We start from the raw sequence: 18,749 nt of genomic DNA on the forward strand, positions 1-18,749 counted from the left end.
GTAACTTCCTCAAACAAATCAATCAAGTTTGTGAGGCACAATTTTCCTCACACAAAACCATGCTGACTATCCTTAATCAATTTTTGCCTCTCTGTTTTCCATGGATCCTGCCTTTTATATTCACCACCAACAATTTACCTACAGCCAAAGTCAGACTCAAGGGTCTATATTTCCCTGGTTTCTCCTTAAAAACTTTTTTTAAACAAAGATATAACATTATCCACCCTCCAGTCGTAAGGCACCTCATCTGTAATAATAGACAATGCAGATCTTTCTGCAAGGGTCTCATAATTTCCTCCCTTACTTCCCACAATGTTCTGGGGCATATTAGATCAGATACCGGAGATTTATCCACCTTTATATTCTCTAAGAGCTCCTGAACTTTCTCTTCTGTGATTTGAACTGCTTTTTAAACATCAAAGTTTATTTCTCTGCATTCTCTAGACTCCAGTTTTTTACTCCACAGTAAAACGTACGCAAAATATTAATTTAATATTTCTCCCATCTCCTGGAGTTCAACACAAAAATGACCTTCTTGATCTTTAAGAGGCCCTACCCTCTCTCTAGTTACCCTCTTGCTCGTATGTATTTGTAGAATCTTCTTGAATTATCTTTAACCTTATCTGCCAATGCTGTATCATACACCTCTTTGCCTTCCTGATTTCTTTCTAAAGAATACCCCTACTTTTTATATTGTTTCAGAGATTCAATTGAACCAAGTTGTCTCCATCTAAAATAAGATAGTCTTTTATCCTTGACTAGAACCTCAATGTCTTTGTTTTCCCAGTGTCCCTTAATCTTACCAGCCTCACCCTTCATTCTAACAAGAGCACAATGCCTTTGAACTCTCATCATCACACTCTCGAAAGCCTGCCACTTATCAGATGTCCCTTTCCATGCGAACAGTCTAGTCCAATCAACTTTTGAAAGTTCTTGTCTCATACCTTTCGAAATTGCCTTTCTCCAACTAAAAACTTTAACTTTTATGGAAGGCCTATTCTTTTCCATAACCATTTTGAAACTAATAGAATCATGATCACCAGACCCAAAGTGTTCCCTTACCATTTCCTCAGTGACCTGCTCTGCCTTATTGCCCAAAAGAAGGTCTAGTTTTGCCCCTTCTCTAGTAGAAGCATCCACATTATTAGATTAGATTAGACTTACAGTGTGGAAACAGGCCCTTCAGCACAACAAGTCCACACCGACCCGCCGAAGCGCAACCCACCCATACGTTTACCCCTTACCTAACACTACGGCCAATTCACCTGGCCCGCACATCTTTTGACTGTGGGAGGAAACCAGAGCACCCAGAGGAAACCCACGCAGACACGGAGAGAACGTGCAAACTCCACACAGTCTGTCGCCTGAGTTGGGAATTGAACCTGGGTCTCAGGCGCTGTGAGGCTGCAGTGCTAACCACTGTGCCACCCACATATTGATAAAGAAAGTTTTCTTGAACACAGTTGATAAATTCTTCTCCATCCAACCTTTAACACTATGGTAGCCCCAGTCAAAGTTTGGAAAAGTGAAATTCCCCATTATCACAACCTTATTATGTTTACACGTATGTGAGAGCTCCCTGCATATTTTTTTCCTCAATTTCTCTCTTGATATTGGGGGGCCTATAGTACATTCCTATCAAAGAAATCTTTCATTTCTTATTTGTAAGTTCTACCTATATACTTATACAAGACCTCAGCTGAAGGATTTATACAGTTGTGAATGCCATACTGTAGAAATGATATGAATGCCTTAGAAAGCACGCAGAGGTAAGAATGGTTACAAGTTCGAGAAACCTCTGTTATGAGGATAGATTGAAGAAGTTGGGAATATTTTTCATGGAGTGAATAGAGAATTTCTTAGCAATTTCAAGATCAGGAACAGACTAGACGGAGGCGACAGGGAGAAGCTGTTGCCAATTATAAGAAGGAATAAGAGCCTGAAGGATTCAACACAACCAACTTCTATGGATAACCAAAGGTGCATAAAAAGGGGAGCCCTCAGACCCATAGTCTTCCTTCCTAACACACCAACATACGGACTAACAAAGGAACTGCAATGCAAACTGAAACACCTATTAGAAGACTGCATCCACTCCACCCCGGAATTCCCTCACATTATCAAAGGCACCAAGGCACCAAGGTAGATGACGGCAAGGTCATGTTTTCCTTCAATGTGACAGCCCTATTCACATCAATAAACATTACCCTGGCCATAGAAACACTGACCTCACTGCAAGGTGAACCAAGGACACAAGCACCTGACAGCACCAACTCCATCAGCAAGAACAGCATCCTCAAACAAGTGGACCTGTGCCTCACTACCTAACTCACAGTCAACAACAAGATCTACAAACAAATCAATGGGATGCCGATGGGATCACCAGTATCAGGACTCTTAGCAGAAGCAGTTAGAACGAACAGCCTTTCCCACAACCCAGCCCATGGTTTGGGTCCGCTGTGTGGATGACACCTTTGTCATCACGAAATACAACACAACACATAAACAACATCCTTGCCAGTATAAAGTTCGCCAAAGTGGAAGAGAACAACAACAGACTCCCCTTCCCAGATGTCACTGTAGAACAAAAAGCAGATGGAAAGCTGCAGACCAGTGTTTACAGGAAAGCCACGCACACTGACCAGATACTCAACTACAGGAGCAATCATCTCATTACCCAGAATCAGAGCTGTATCAGGGTATTATTTAAATGAGCCACAACATACTGCAGCACCCAGGAACTATGAGAAGCCAAGAAAAAACCCCTGTACACCGTACTCAGGGCCAATGGGTACCTGATTAGTACAGTCCACTGATTCCTCCACAACATCCCCAGGGACTCTAGTCATACATTAAAGACATCTCGGAGGTGATGACCAGACTACCCTGGCCCATAGGCATCATGGTAGACCCACAAACCTACCATCACACTGAAACAGCTCCTGATGAATGTAAAGGACCCCTATCAACAACTAGCAGAACGAATGTCATATACAAAATACCCTGCAAGAGGTTCAACAAACATTACATTGGACAGACGGACAGGAAACTAGCCACCAGGACACATGAGCACCAACTAGCCACCAAAAGACATGACCAACTATCATTAGTATCCATACACATAGATGAGGAAGGACATTAATTTGACTGGGACAATACATCCTTCCTGGGACAGGCCAAACGAAGACACACATGGGAATTCCGAAAGTCCTGGCGTTCAAACCAGAACTCCATTAATAAACACATCGATTTGGACCCCATTTACTAACCTCTCAGAAGCAGAACCGGAAGTGATACCACCCACCAGCACAGACCGAGACACATAAACAAAACGCCGGACAGGACACCAGTGCTTCACCGAGGCTCACTGATGATGTTACCGGGCATGGTGACAAAACATCTGAGAACAAACCTTCCAGCTCAGTAAGAAGACGTACAACCTGAACCTCAACCTGAGCTATAGATCTTGTCCAAAATGGCAAGAACGAGAGGACATAGATTTAAAGTGATGTGCAAACTAAGCAAGGGTAAGAAAGAACTTTTCAATGCATTGTTTGGGGTATGGAATGCACTGACTGAGAATGTGATGGAGACAGGCTCAACTGAGGCTTTGAAGAGGGTGTTGGACAATCAGTTAGCTAAAAGTGGTAATGCAGGGATATGAGAAAAGACAGGAGATTGGCATCAGGTGGTAGAACCTATGCAGGCTAAATGGCCTCTTTCTGCACCAGATCAATTTCAGAGGATGGTTAAAATTCAGCCATGTTACTGTGTGTCTAGAGTCACATGTCAGCCAGACCAAGTAAAGATAGCAGTTACCTTCCCTAAAGGACATCAGCAAACCAGCAATGGTTTCACGATCATCACTAGAGTCTTAATCCCGGACTTTTATTGAGTTTAAATTCTGCCATCTGCCATGGTGGGATTTTGAACCTGCATCTCCAGAACATTACCTAGGTCTGTGATTAATAGACTAGTGACAATACCACTAGGGCCTCATCTTTCCTAAAGTATGACTTTCCTCCACTACAGAGAGGTGAGACCGAAAGTGCTGAAAACAGTCGAATGCTGGACCACAACCTTGCCTCAGGTGGGACGGGTAGAATTAGAAGATGCAGGATTCTTGGGTTTTTGCACAAGTCTTCCGCTGTTTTCATTAGCTTCCATTTACTCAGAAGGAAAGGCCAGGGAGACTCTTGAATGATGTGGACTGGCCTGACTCATCTTGTACTCTTGTTCCTATTTTCCTATTTCTTATGGTCTAAACATAATAGTCCTTTGTTGCATGGTGAATCGTGAGTGTGGTTTTTGTTCAAGTACTTAGCTATGATGAACTTGATCATAAATCACCTTGGCTCTCCTCGTTGAAGATCTAATAACCCTAATAATTGTTGGATAGTTTCACATTTGGCTACAACAGTATTCATCCTCCTTGGCCCTCACCTGATCTATGCCCTTTGTACATAAATGCAGCAGGAATGCATTTGGGAGAATCTGGGCTTGTGTTTCCGAATTTAAAATTTTGCACGAAGCTGGACCATTTTGATCTGGGGTCGAAAGATGATTCAGAATCATGATTCATTTTTTGATCAAAAAGCCTTAATCGTTTGGACATCTACTTCTGGTGAGTACCTTGATCAGCCAATGATATCATCAAAACCATGTGATGCTATGAATTTGTCCAAATTCTTCTTGTCTGAAATGATGTGGTTTAAATAAGCGATACCCACATTCCCTGAGTGAATAAAGGAAAAGCCTCCTGTCTCCCCAAAGCCTGTCCACTGTCTGCAAGGCACAAGACAGGAGTGTGGCGGAATACTCTCCACTTGCCTGGATAGGTGCAACTACAACAACACTCAAGAAGCCTGACACCATCCAGGACAAAGCAGCCCACTTGATTGACACCACATCCACAAATATCCATTCCTTCTACCACCGACAGTAGCAGTAGTGTGTTCTGTCCACAAGATGTACTGCAGAAATTCACCAAATGTCCTAAGTGGGCAGCACTGTGGCTCAGTGGTTAGCACTGCTGCCTCAGACAACCAGGGATCTGGGTTTGCTTCTGGCCTCGTGTAACTATCTGTGCGGAGTTTGCACATCCTCCCCTTATCTGCGTGGGTTTTCTCCGGGTGCTCTGGTTTCTTCCCACAATCCAACAATGTGCAGGTGAGGTGAATTGGCCATGCTAAGTTGCCCATAGTGTTCAGGAATGTGTAGGTCAAGTGCATAATTCAGGGAGAAATGTAGAGTAATTGGGGTGGGGGAATGGTTCTGGGTAGGATACTCATCCAAGGGTCGGTTGTGGATTTGCTGGCCAAATGGCCTGTTTGCATAGTGTAGGATTCTATGATTCTAAAACACCTTCCAAACTCACGACCACTTCCACCTAGAAGGACTGGAGCACTAGATACATAAGAGTACCACCATTCTGCCTCGAGCCACTCCCTAGCCAGACTTGGAAATATATCATCGTTCCTTCACTATCACTGAGTCAAAATCCTGGAATTTCCTCCCAAAGGGCATTGTGGGTCTACTAGCAGCACATGAACAGCAATGGTTCAAGATAGCTGCTCACCACTGCCTTCTCAAAGGCAATTATGGACATGCAATAAATGCTGGGCAGCCAGCAATGTTCATGTCTCATGAATGAATAAATTAAAGAAGAAAATCTTGTTTGCCTTGCACATACTCAGTCTCGACATTCAATCACATTGGGAACCAGTTGGAATCCTTCATGCTTGGCAGCATTCTTGCTAATTCCTTAGAATTCAAAAGTTTACGATATGTCTCAATCATGAAGTCAAAGCCCAGTGCACAATACAAACTTTTCACAAGCCTTCTTTTTCTAAATTGTAAACAGGCCTGTGCTTTCTATCACTTTCTATTTGAAAAACAACAGTTCCCAGAAAATATATTTGCGGTAGCAATTGTTCTGGCAGCTGTGGATCGTAATGAGCTAATGTATTGGGTAAGGTTAACATTTGTTTGATTTATTTCCCGTACAATTGCTGCTCCTTCCCAGAACTTTGTATGGTATTTGCTGTAATAACTGATGTAGTGACTTAGTATCGGCTAGGTTGGGTAGGAACCTAGCTACTTGTTTCACCCTGCCCATGTGGCTTTGGTGCCCTGACATGTCCGATAAAGTTGGAAAAATCTTGATTGCTTTTGTTTTTTTGTGGACTCACTCTGAAACTAGATGTACCACAGTATGTCCAAGAGACTTGAAAGTTGGCTGGAGAGCCCACATTTGTTCTTAAATGCAGGTGCACCTCTGTGTGGGCATGAGAGTGCAGCCTGCTGTCTCGCATTTTGCTCTGTTTGAGTGGATCCGTGGATAAGGACCTCATCAACGTGACAAATGACTCAATGAAACCTTCCTAACATATTCAACATTGACCACGAGAACATTTCCAATTCTGGACTACAAAAGATTAACCAGCTGAAACAGTGGTGCAATGGTGTAATAAAGTTGGTGAGAAATTAAAACTCTATTAAGGAATAGTGGTCAAAATCCAATATTGGCATCATGTCTTTGTGAAGAATGCTTCCCCAATGTTACTCAACTCATCCAGTTGACAGAGGATGAACTTTAACCATTTAGCTCTGCAAGATCCACAAAGATTTCATTTGAGTTGATGTCTGGGACCATCCCTGAGCACCAACTTGTTCATTTAATTGTGGACAGCATAGCTCCATGCTTTACCATTGAAAAAATTCCCTGCTTAATTACCTGAGGCAAGAATAGCTCAGGATCCAAAGTGATATGATACACTGCTTTCAACTGTCCCAGTCCTTGAACTGACATGGTGCAATTGGTAACAACTTTCATGTTCTTGTTTCAGAGATAATAAAGGTACAGCAACATAATTCCAATGCAAAATCATATGTGACTTGGAGGGTTTCTTATTCCCATGCATTTGCTGCCCTTGACCATCAAAGTGATCGATGTTTAGGATTGTTATGACCATTAAACATAATGATGGTTATGTTTTAACCCGTCTCTTTAATTCAAGGTGAAAATGCAGCTCTACAATTTTTTTCACTGGCTCTTTCAGTTTTCCGATTCCTGCAGTTTGTGTATGAGCTGTAAGTCCATGCAGTGCTAGTGTTTTTGCTTCAAACTCTCTGTGGCTCTGGGCCACATGTAAGATTTCAGTGTGTGACCAAAAGCTGTGGATGCTGAAAATCTGAAATGAACACAATGAGAAACTCAGCAGGTCTGACAGCATCAGCAGAGGTAAGTAGAGTTAACAGTTCGACGACAGAACACTAAGCTCCTTTTAAAATGTTGATGGAGATAATAAATTGAGTAAAAAGTGAGGTCTGCAGATGCTGGAGATCAGAGCTGAAAACGTATTGCTGGTTAAAGCACAGCAGGTTAGGCAGCATCCAAGGAACAGGAAATTCGACGTTTCGGGCCAGAGCCCTTCATCAGGAATCAGGAGATAATAAATTGTTTTTCATTGATAAAATGTGACTCTATGTGCATGTAAGATGTGGAGTCAGATCTGTGGGATGCAGTATGCATCTCATCAGCATCCCATTCCATTCTCCTTTCCCTATCTTGCCTTTGAATTTGAGTTAGTGAACCTTTCCCACATTTCTCATTGTTAGTACCAAGTACAATCCAACTATGGAACTGTTAGAAGGAAATGTCAGTTCCAGTCTTGGCCACTAGATGACGCCATGTGACTACTTTCAATAATCCATTGACTTCCTGCTCAGTCATTGTAAAAGACCTTGCAAACATTTTCCATTTGTCACTTCACAGGAAATCACTGGCCACAGGTTCCTTTTTCAGAGATTTCAGAGACTTCTGTTCCTCTTCCACTATTGTTTTTGCCAGAAAGGCTGTACTTTAATAATGGATATCAGTGGATGAGGAATGACTCCAAGGAAATTTCGTCTGCCAATAATCAAAAGAACCAAAAGAGGAGTCCAAACTCTAAAACACAACCTCATTTTGAAGTCGTCACCAACTTTGTCACTTCACATGATCCCGAGATTATCACCGATAAGGAAAATCTTTACCAGAATATTAGAATAAACAATGTTGAAGTTATTTCTTTCTGGTGGACAGAAATGAACCAGCTTTCCTGACTTCTTTAACTAATGAGAGTTCAATCCAGAAGGAGAGAAAACAACACACAGTCAACAATAGAAATGTCAGTGTGGGGAGCCCCACAGCTCAGAGTGCTGGGGTCATTAACATTTACAAGACTGGCACGATTCAGAAGATTACACTCATTTTTACAACTTTACCTTGGAATCGGGAGGGAAAGCAATAGAGAATGAGGTAGTATTTGGGCAAGTGCATGATGCGCACAAAAATGAAGTAACTCCACTTAATCGACATGTCATTCATCACCTTAAACATCCAGTGTCAACATCGCCAGAACATTATGACGGTAGCGTATGCTACTTATAGGATGTACAGTTAGCAAAGGCTACCTCAGCATCACATCCTGTTACAATTCCCCCAAAGTGACTGAAAACCTTTAAAAAGATGCTTCAATTTTCAGAGACCAAATTGAAGAAATTACATGACAAGTTTTCACATTTTAACCCATTTAATGTAATGAACAAACTAAAATCAATGTGCTCTCAAACTTTGTCTACAACTAATATTCCCCAGCAGCAGATTCCCATGCAGCTTTACACCATTCCCTTTCGCCTTGAATTAAAGAGACAGTTTAAAACATTACTACCCTAATGTCTCGTGGTCAAAACAATCCTGAACATCGACTACCTTGATGGACAAGGGCAGCAAGTGCATGAGAATAACAGCCCTTCCACATGTCCCTCCAAGTCATATATTATCCTGAGTTGCTGATCTTTACTTTATCTGAAACAAAATATCTTTGAAGCTATCATCAACAGCAACATGCAAACATCTCTACTACATGTCACATTAGTGTTCAAAAAGATCAGCCATCACTTTCCCTGGGCAATTAGAGATGTATATCAAAACTCTTCAAAATTCGGAGATTTAATTAGGTACAAACTATCAACTATCTTGTCGGCTTGCATTATAGCATTGACCCTGGGATGTTCTCTTGCAATAAGATACATAGTTATCCCTTTACTTGAGGATTGACTTGGCCACTAACTCCAAGCTGCGTGATAGAAATATTCAACATCTAGAAAAACTCAAATTGTTTGAACCAGAAATGAATTCTGGATACATGCGCAAAAATCTGTTCACAAAATACTGACTTAGAAGCAGCTGTAGATGAGAATTACTGTAGAAGTTTGTTAAACTATCCCACAAGTCACATTGTGCTAAACTTCAAATCCCATCAGATTCAAGTAAACATGATCCTATGTCTTATTGCAACATTTACAGATGGATAGAAGAACTTTAAAGATACTAAAAGCACCAGGAGGAAAATGGGACATCGCGTGGGAATAATACAATTACATTAAAGGCCCCTGCATCTGTGCAATAAATTATTTTCCAAATCCCAGCATTATTTATCATTAAACTGTCCTGTTTATGCATCTGGTTCCTCCTGAGTCCTGCTATTACTACAGGACTGCTCCTCAAATACCAGAGGTGTGAAATCACTCTGACCTTTTGACCTCTGACTTCCATTCTGCTGTGCCCATTGCTTTTGCGAAATAACATATTAATGCCACTGATAGCGAAGAGAATGAAAAGCTGCATCCTGGCTCAAAATGATGGGGTGCACCATGTGTCTGACGCACGAGGTTTAATAGTTAATGTGTAAAGTTTGGGAGAAGATTTGTAGCTCGGGTGCTCGTTGTTGTGGTTCTGTTCGCCGAGCTGGGAGTTTTTGTTGGAAACGTTTCGTCCCCTTTCTAGGTGACATCCTCAGTGCTTGGGAGCCTCCTATGAAACGCTTCTGTGATGTTTCCTCCGGTATTTATAGTGGCTTGTCTCTGCTGCTTCCGGTTGCCAGTTGCTGTTCGCTGCAGTGGCCGGTATATTGGGTCCAGGTCGATGTGTTTGTTGATAGAATCAGTGGATGAGTGCCATGCCTCTAGGAATTCCCTGGCTGTTCTCTGTTTGGCTTGCCCTATAATAGTGGTGTTGTACCAGTCGAATTCATGTTGTTTGTCATCTGTGTGTGTGGCTACTAAGGATAGCTGGTCGTTTGTTTCATGGCTAGTTGGTGTTCATGGATGCAGGTTGTTAACTGTCTTCCTGTTTGTCCTGCGTAGTGTTTTGTGCAGTCCTTGCATGAGATTTTGTACACTACGTTGGTTTTGCTCATGCATGAACATCAACTAGCCACGAAACGTTTGCAACAAAAACTCCCAGCTCGGTGAACAGAACCACAACAGTTAATGTGAAAATGCTGGCAATATTCAATACCTAGGGACTGCGGAGAGGGAAAAGGGGTCACAGATCCATTATGACAGGAATCCACTGGATGTTGGGGATAGTAGATGATGATGTTAGGTGGTTGGTGGAAACCCAGAAATTCCTACTTTGGAAATAACCAGTCTGACTCAAGATTAGGATACAGACACACTCTTAACTCACACTTTTAATGCATTGTCTGGGCTGAAATGTCATTTTTTAAAAAATAAAACTTTAAGTTATCTCAAGGTTCTGACTTGGAAGAAGTTCTGGGATTTACATATTAATGAACCAAAACCTGCAATCCATTCTAAAAGACTTAATGGAAATCTAGGTTTGTTCGATATATTGTTTCAGTTGCACGACAGTGTAATCTTTTGCTATAAATTTTTGTTTTATGATCCTGCTCCACAGCCACTCCAATGTCAGAAAGCTAGTGCTTCCAAATAAACCTGTTGGACTATAACCCTCTTGAACTGTTGCAGCTCTTGTGATGTAGAAATACCCACAGTTCTGTAGGGCAGAGAGTTCCAGGATTTTGAACTAGCAAGAGTGACTTGCTGGAGTGCATCTTGGATATTTCTACTCTGTGTATCAATAGCAGAAAGAGTCTGTGTTTAAGGCTGATGATAACATGCCCATCAAATGGGCTGCTTTGTCCTGGATGGTGATCCATTTCTTGAGTGTTGTTGCAGCTGCACACTTCCAGAGAAATGGGGAGTATTCCGTCACATTCCTGACCTGTGCCTTGTCAATGGCAAATGAGCATTGGGAGTCAGAGCTCAAGAGATCAGTCACTCAAGGAGTCATACAGCACGGAAACAGACCCTTCAATCCAACCAGTCCATGCCAGCCATAATCCCAAACTAAGGTATTCCTACCTGCCTGCGCTTGATCCAAGCATTTCTTATTTGTGGACTTATCAAAATATCTTTTTAATGTTGCAACTGTACCCACATCCACCATTTTCTCTGGAAGTTCATTCTACACATGTAAAAAAAAGTTGCACCTCAGATATTTTTAAAATCTTTCTCCACCCACCTTATTAATATGCTCTATCATTTTAAAGTCCTCCACCCTAGAGAAAAGACAGCTGCCATTCACCTTAACTATACCCCTCATGATGTTTAAATCTCTATAAGGTCACCCCTCAGCCTCCTACGCTGCAGTGAAAAAAGTCCCAGCCTACCCTGCCTTCCTTTATAACTCAAACTCTCCAGTCCTGGTACAATCTGGGAAATCTCTTCTGAAGCCTCTCCAGCTTGCTAATATCCTTCCTATAACTGGGCGACCAGAACTGGCCAAATACTCCAGAAGAGGATTCACCAATGTCCTGTACAGCCTCAACGTGACATCCCAACTCCTATACTCAAAAGTCTGAGCAATGAAGGCAAGCATGCCCAATGCCTTCTTAACCAACTTATCTGTTAGTGACGCAAACTTCAAAGAATTATAAACCCGAGCCCCTAAGTCTCTCTATTTTACAACAGTACCCATGGGCCTACTATTAATTGTGAAAGTCTTGCCCTTGTTTGTTTTACTAAAATGCAATACCTCGCATTTATCCAAATTAAACTCCATCTGCCACTGCTCAGCCCATTGATCCAGTTGATCAATTGACAGAATTGCACTTGTAACCACAGCAATTATATGGATGGTTCTGCTTAATTGAGCTTTAAGGAAGAGCTCCAGTTCTTTTGGCCCACAAGACGTGCTGCAAAAGTATATATTTTGTGGAAACAGCTCCTCTTGTCTCTTTTAAATTGTCACATTTCCTCAAGCTCAGGAGACCCGTCCTCCTGGTTCAGAATGGAAACACCCCTAAAACAATGTCGTGTAGTCACATTACATTACTCTTCAATAACCAATTTACCTCTGACATGAGGGCCGTCACCTGCTCTTCCTTTTGTCTCCATTAAAAAAAGTGGGTGGGTTTGAGTCTTGTTCCAGATATTTTCCTTCTTACAATTTTCAGTGCTGTCTATACATGGTATTGTCAAAGAAGTTTGGTAGAATTAAGTTGCAGCCCTGACTGAACATCTGCATGATTTGGTGATCGCAGAATGGCCAAAGGCAATTGCGTGCAAATGAGAATGCTAAAGGAACCCAAGTTCCAATGTAGTGTTTCAAATGAAACTGAACACTTCACTCCATGCAGTACTTGTGGATATATGAAAATGAGACCATATCTGCACAGCAGTTTGTTAAAGATAACTATTATAGACCACTGATGATTAAAATGATTTTACAACTATCCTACTCTTATCATGCAAAGACTTCTGTTACAGAACAGCCTCTTGTTTGTTAATGACTGGCTCCAAATTGGAAAACTCATTCTTTGGAAAGATCCAATGCCTTCCATCATGGGAAATGTCAAAGTTGTTGTGGATGATATTTTGAGGTTACGTGAATTGCTGGGTCAGATTCAAGAAAGTTTGATCCTACAGCTGATAGATGCGGTGCCTGACCCGTGGCTTCCTGAACTGGAAATATGTTCCTCTTACGGAATCCCTGGCTGTGAGAAACATTAAAACTTACCAAAAGCGGAGAGGAAAATAATCAGATGGCACAAATCCAATGGGAAGCTCAATATTTCTATCAGCATTGTTTCTTTTTAAATCAAATTTGAGACACTTATGTTTCTTAAGCTAGACTACAATCCGAAACCAATTATCCTTGTACATCAACTGTCCTGTTTCGCACCCGATCGATTGGTTAGAACAAACTATGACTTTGACATAGCTGGAAAGTGGGATTAGAATAGTTAGGAGGGTGTTTTTGACTGGTACAGACTCGATGGCTGAAGGGTCTTTTTCCAAGCTGTGGACCTGTGTGATTCTATGCTATGCCATTTGTTTAGCCTTGTTGAGGCAAAACGTTGACAATCCTCATGGCTCATTGCAGAGAGAGCATCACCACTAGATGAACAATGATTGATACAAGTAAGCTCACTACCTGCTGTCAGTTACTGGGGATGGAGAATGAATTCAGCCTTGCTGGAACCACAAACATTTTCACACAAACTCTAAATGACAAATTATAGCAATTTAACAGTTTCTGTGTTTTACTGAGCACTCTGCCATGACTTAAGGAAAATGTGTTGAATGTTACAATACAAATACCTGCATTTTCTTGAATAAAGATTTTGGTTATTAGAATAGTGAGGCCAAAAATAATAGAAACCTTATAATGTGGAAGCAATTTATTTGGCCCATCAAATCCACACTGACCCTCTGAAGAGCATCCTATCCAATCCCTCTGCATTTCCCATGGCTAACCCATCTAGCCTGCACATCCCTGAACACGATGGGCAATTTAGCATGGCTAATCCACCTAACCTGGATTGTGGGAGGAAACCAGAGCATCCAGAGGAAACCCACACGGACATGGGGAGAATGCGCAAACACCATACAGACAGTCACTCAAAGGTAGAATAAATCCAGGTCCCTGGTGCTGTGAGGCCGCAGTGCTAACCACAAATTCACCTGCTGTCAAATGCTGGTTAGATGCGCCATTTTGTCCTGTGGCCTGCAGTAAGTTAAATGGTTTTCCTGGATTCATTCACTGGAAAGGACCTGAAGAAAAATAAGAGTTAATATATAGGATCTAGATGCACACTAACAGGCCATTTATTCCAACTGGTCTATTCCTGTGCAAATACTCGACACACTTATACGTTTAACCACATCTGTATAGACTTCTACTGTTTTCTCCAGTGAGCTGTCTCACTTCCCCTTAAGGACATTTATTTGGTTCACCTCAAATGCTCTTTGTGGAAGAAAGATCCATATCCAAACCAGCCTCTTGGTAAAGAGGTTTATCCGAAGCACCCAATTGTATTTGTCAGTGACTAATTTACATTATGGTCATTATGTTGGCTTTCACTGCAGATAGTGATAGGACAAATCGCTAGCCAGGGGACAGAATGATCACAAGTCCTGTGGTGCAAAAATTAGGCTGGGGGGAACATCACAGGCCCAAAGGTCAAAGGTCAAAGATAGGAGCTTGGACTTCCTGGAGGTTTGAAGGCCACCAGCTGTAGACCCAGAGGGAGATCTTGAGATGTAAATCCTGCCAGCCGGCAATAGGTGGCAGTAGATGCTACTTGTAATAATCATATCCAAGGCCTTACGATTGAGAAGGTACCCAGGCACAGGTAAATGTTGGCAGGGGGAGCAGGTTACGGAGTGAAGGTAGTAGGGAAGTGGGGAGATCGGGTAGCATTGGTATCAAAGCCAATTATGGGGGGGAGGGGCATGGGGGGGTGGAGGTAGGAGGCTTTCACTGCCCATTTCTACCTCACTCCCAATCCTTTCCATGCAGAGAGGTTCAATTAGGAATAGAATGAGTTTGAAGACAGCAGAGTCATAGAGTCATAGAGATGTACAGCATGGAAACAGACCCTGTGGTCCAACCCATCCATGCCGACCAGATATCCCAACCCAATCTTGTCCCACCTGCCAGCACCCGGCCCATATCGCTCCAAACCCTTCAGAGTTTGCTGGTCATGTTCCAGCCTGACAACTGGCCCTCTACACACGCCTCTGGGTTAATTGTGTGTGTGTGTGTGTGTGTGTGTGTGTGTGTGTGTTAGAGGTGGGTGGTGCTTGAAAAGGCCAATAATTGAGCATTAATGGCCCATTTGAGGACCTCAGTATTGTGATGGGTTGGCAAGGTTGACCATGGGCCTTATTGTAGTAAAAAGTGAGGTCTGCAGATGCTGGAGATCAGAGCTGAAAATATGTTGCTGGTTAAAGCACAGCAGGTCAGGCAGCATCCAAGGAACAGGAAATTTGACATTTCGGGCCAGAGCCCTTCATCAGGAATGAGGAGAGTGTGCCAGGCAGGCTAAGATAAAAGGTAGGGAGGAGGGACTTGGGGGAGGGGCGATGGAGATGTGATAGGTGGAAGGAGGTCAAGGTGAGGATGATAGGCCGGAGTGGGGTGGGGGAGGGTGGAGAGGAAGAAGATTGCAGGTTAGGAGGGCGGTGCTGAGTTCGAGGGAATCGACTGAGACAAGGTGGGGGGAGGGGAAATGAGGAAACTGGAGAAATCTGAGTTCATCCCTTGTGGTTGGAGGGTTCCCAGGTGGAAGATGAGGCGCTCTTCTTCCAACCGTCGTGTTGTTATGTTCTGGCGATGGAGGAGTCCAAGGACCTGCATGTCCTCGGTGGAGTGGGAGGGAGAGTTAAAGTGTTGAGCCACTGGGTGGTTGGGTTGGTTGGTCCGGGCGTCCCAGAGGTGTTCCCTATAGGCCTTATTGCCTTGAACTTAATTAGCATGGAGATGTGGTCCCATGCCACCTTTCTACTTAATTAAATGCCCCTTGCCACCAGAAGTGACATAGGTAAAACATTAAGACTCATCCATGTTGCAGTAAGTCACTAGATGTGTCTTCAAGTTCCACATGGGGCAGGAATCACAAGGAATCAGGGCCCATCCCCTTTTAACAATCTAGTTATTATCCTTTCTAACTACTTATTTTAATTTGCAAATACCAGGGGTTTGATTATACTCTACTTAGGGTAGTACGGTGGTTCTGTGGTTCCTCACAGCACCAGGAACCTGGATTCAATTCCCCCCTTGGACGACTGTCTGTGTGGAGTTTGCACAATCTCCCCGTGTCTGTGTGGCTTTCCTCCCATAATCTGAAGATGTGCAGGTCAGGTGAGTTGGCCATATTAAATTGCCCAATGTGTCAGGTGCATTAGTCAGGGGTAAATATTGGGTAGGGAAATGGGTCTGGAGGGGTTACTCTTTAGAGGGTTGGTGTGGACTTGTTGGGCCGAAGGACCTGTAGGGAACCAAATCAATGTATTAAGGCTGATGGGAACTTGTAATTTCCCATAACCTAAGTTCAACTTTTAAAGGCAGTAAAGAGAAAAATACTCAGTAAAGTATCCTTCTTCCCTGTAACCTCAAATAACGTTGAATAGAATAGCCTTTATTGTCACATGCACTCAAATGGACGCAGAGAAAATTTTGTAATGTTGCCTCCCGACTCTATCTTAGATACTGAATACCAAGGGTACAGTTATTTTAATTGTTGTCACAGAATTGTAATATTAAAAAAAAATTAGCGTAGGAATGCAGAGTTTATAAGTCCAGAATGAGAATAAAATATGTCTTTAAAGTACTCAGTTTATAGTACTTTCCCAACATGAATCCCTGCCCCCCAGGTTTCGGAACATGAGGCCGTGCTGCCTCCTCCGTCTATGGCTCACTCTGCTCCCAGCTCAGGGACTCGGCCCACACTTGCTCTACTCCCTACTCCGGGAGGCGGCCCACACTCGCTCTGCTCCCTATTACGGGACTTGGCCCACACTCTCTCTGCTCCCTACTCCAAGATACGGCCCACACTCACTCTGCTCCCTACTCCGAGACACGGCCCACACTCGCTCTGCTCCCTACTCCAGGACTCAGCCCATACTCGCTCTGCTCCCTACTCCGGTACGCGGCCCACACTCGCTCTGCTCCCTATTCCAGGACTCGGCCCATACTCTCTCTGCTCCCTACTCCGAGACGTGGCCCACACTCGCTCTGCTCCCTACTCCGGGATGTGGCCCACACTCGCTCTGCTCCCTACTCCGGGATGTGGCCCACACTCGCTCTGCTGTTGTCTGGGCTCTGGCCATGACTTGTCACCCTTCAGCTGGACTCCATTCTCCAGGTAGGGTAGGGTAGTTTAAGAAGTTAAAAATATGGAGGATGGAGGGAAGAAAATCTGCTGCAAAGGGGTAAACAAAAGAAAGAAAAACGAAAACTAGTGAGCAGAGAAGCTCCAGTTGGAGTGTTTTGCTGTCCTGCCATCTTGTGACAATTATGCAGTCAATTATGACAATTAAAAGGATGGCAGACTTGAATTGGTTTCAAAAGGAAATTGGATTGACATTTGAAGGAATTAAACTTGCTGAGCTACAGGAATGGAGCAGGGGAATTAAACTGATTGTACTGATCTACAGAGAACCTGCATGATCTTGATGGGATGAATGGTCTCTTCCTGTGCTTCATTACTAACAAAGCTCTAGCTAATTCACACATTTAAAACTCTTAAATAGTTTGACACAGTTGTTCAAGTCATTTTCAGTGATCTTCAGTCATGTTTTTTATGATGGAGAATTGAACACCCACTCAAAAAGTGTTGAGTTTTGGTGATAAACTCTTTTCAACTCTGGGTGGCACAATGGCTAGCACTGCTGCCTCAGAGCAACAGGGTCCGTGGTTCAACTCCAGCCTCAGGCAACTGTCTGTGTGGAGTTTGTACATTCTCCCTGTATCTACATGGGTTTCTTCTGGGTGCTCCAGTTTCCTCTCACAATCCAAAGATGTGCTAAATTGCCCAACGTGTTAGGTGCATTCATCAGAGGGAAATGGACCTGGGTGGGTTACTCTTCAGAGGGTCAGTGTGGAGTTGTTGAGCTGAAGGGTCTGTTCCCATGCTGGAGGGAAATCTAACCAAGCTGTTCAAATGAAACTGGACCATGCTTAAAATCATGAATGCATATGTTCTAATAAAATATTTTTTAAAAAATGTATGTTTTATTCAGTATGTTGGAAGGTTTTATGTTTTTGATTATACAAACAATAGTTAGTGGAAACCTGAAGTGTAACTTCACTGGTAATTCAAGTGTATTCTGATTGCAATCTCCTGTTTGCACTCAAAGTGGAAACCATTCCCTACTATCATTTAACCAACAAACCTAAAAGACTTTAATGATTTGTGCACAAGTGACTAATCCTCAAGATTTGTAGATCTTCCATTAGCTTTGTTATACATGGCAATATCAGTCCTGTTCCCTTGTGTATCAGGAAAGCAAGTGAAGGCGTCTGCATTTAAAATTGGAACAGTCACCTATTGTCAAGTCAGACTTTGCGTCAGGGTTCACTGAGGAGAGGAACATGATAAATCGTGAGATTAGAGATAGAAGTTTGATTAACCTGGATCACGTTGGCAGAAGTAGGGAAGATGTGTTGTGTAGCTAAAGGATATTAAGGTGGACAAATCCCCAGGGCCGGATGGGATCTTTCCCAGGTTGCTGAGGGAGGTGAGAGAGGAAATAGCTGGGGCCCTGATAGATATCTTTATGGCATCCCTAAATACAGGTGAGGTGCCGGAGGACTGGAAGGTTGCTCATGTTGTCCCCCTGTACAAGGAGGGTAGTAGGGATATTCCAGGTATCTACAGACAAGTGAGCCTGATGTCGGTGGTGGGGAAGTTGCTGGAGAGTGTATAAGGGATAGGATCTATTTATTTTTAGAAAAGAATGGGCTTATCAGTGATAGGCAACATGGTTTTGTGCGGGGGAGGTTGTGCCTTACCAACTTAATAGAGTTCTTCGAGGAAGTGACCAAGTTGTTAGATGAAGGAAGGGCTGTTGATGTCATATACATGGACTTTAGTAAGGCATTTGATAAG

This window comes from Hemiscyllium ocellatum, chromosome 7, assembly GCF_020745735.1.
Source record: "Hemiscyllium ocellatum isolate sHemOce1 chromosome 7, sHemOce1.pat.X.cur, whole genome shotgun sequence".
In the NCBI taxonomy this organism is placed as follows: domain Eukaryota; kingdom Metazoa; phylum Chordata; class Chondrichthyes; order Orectolobiformes; family Hemiscylliidae; genus Hemiscyllium; species Hemiscyllium ocellatum.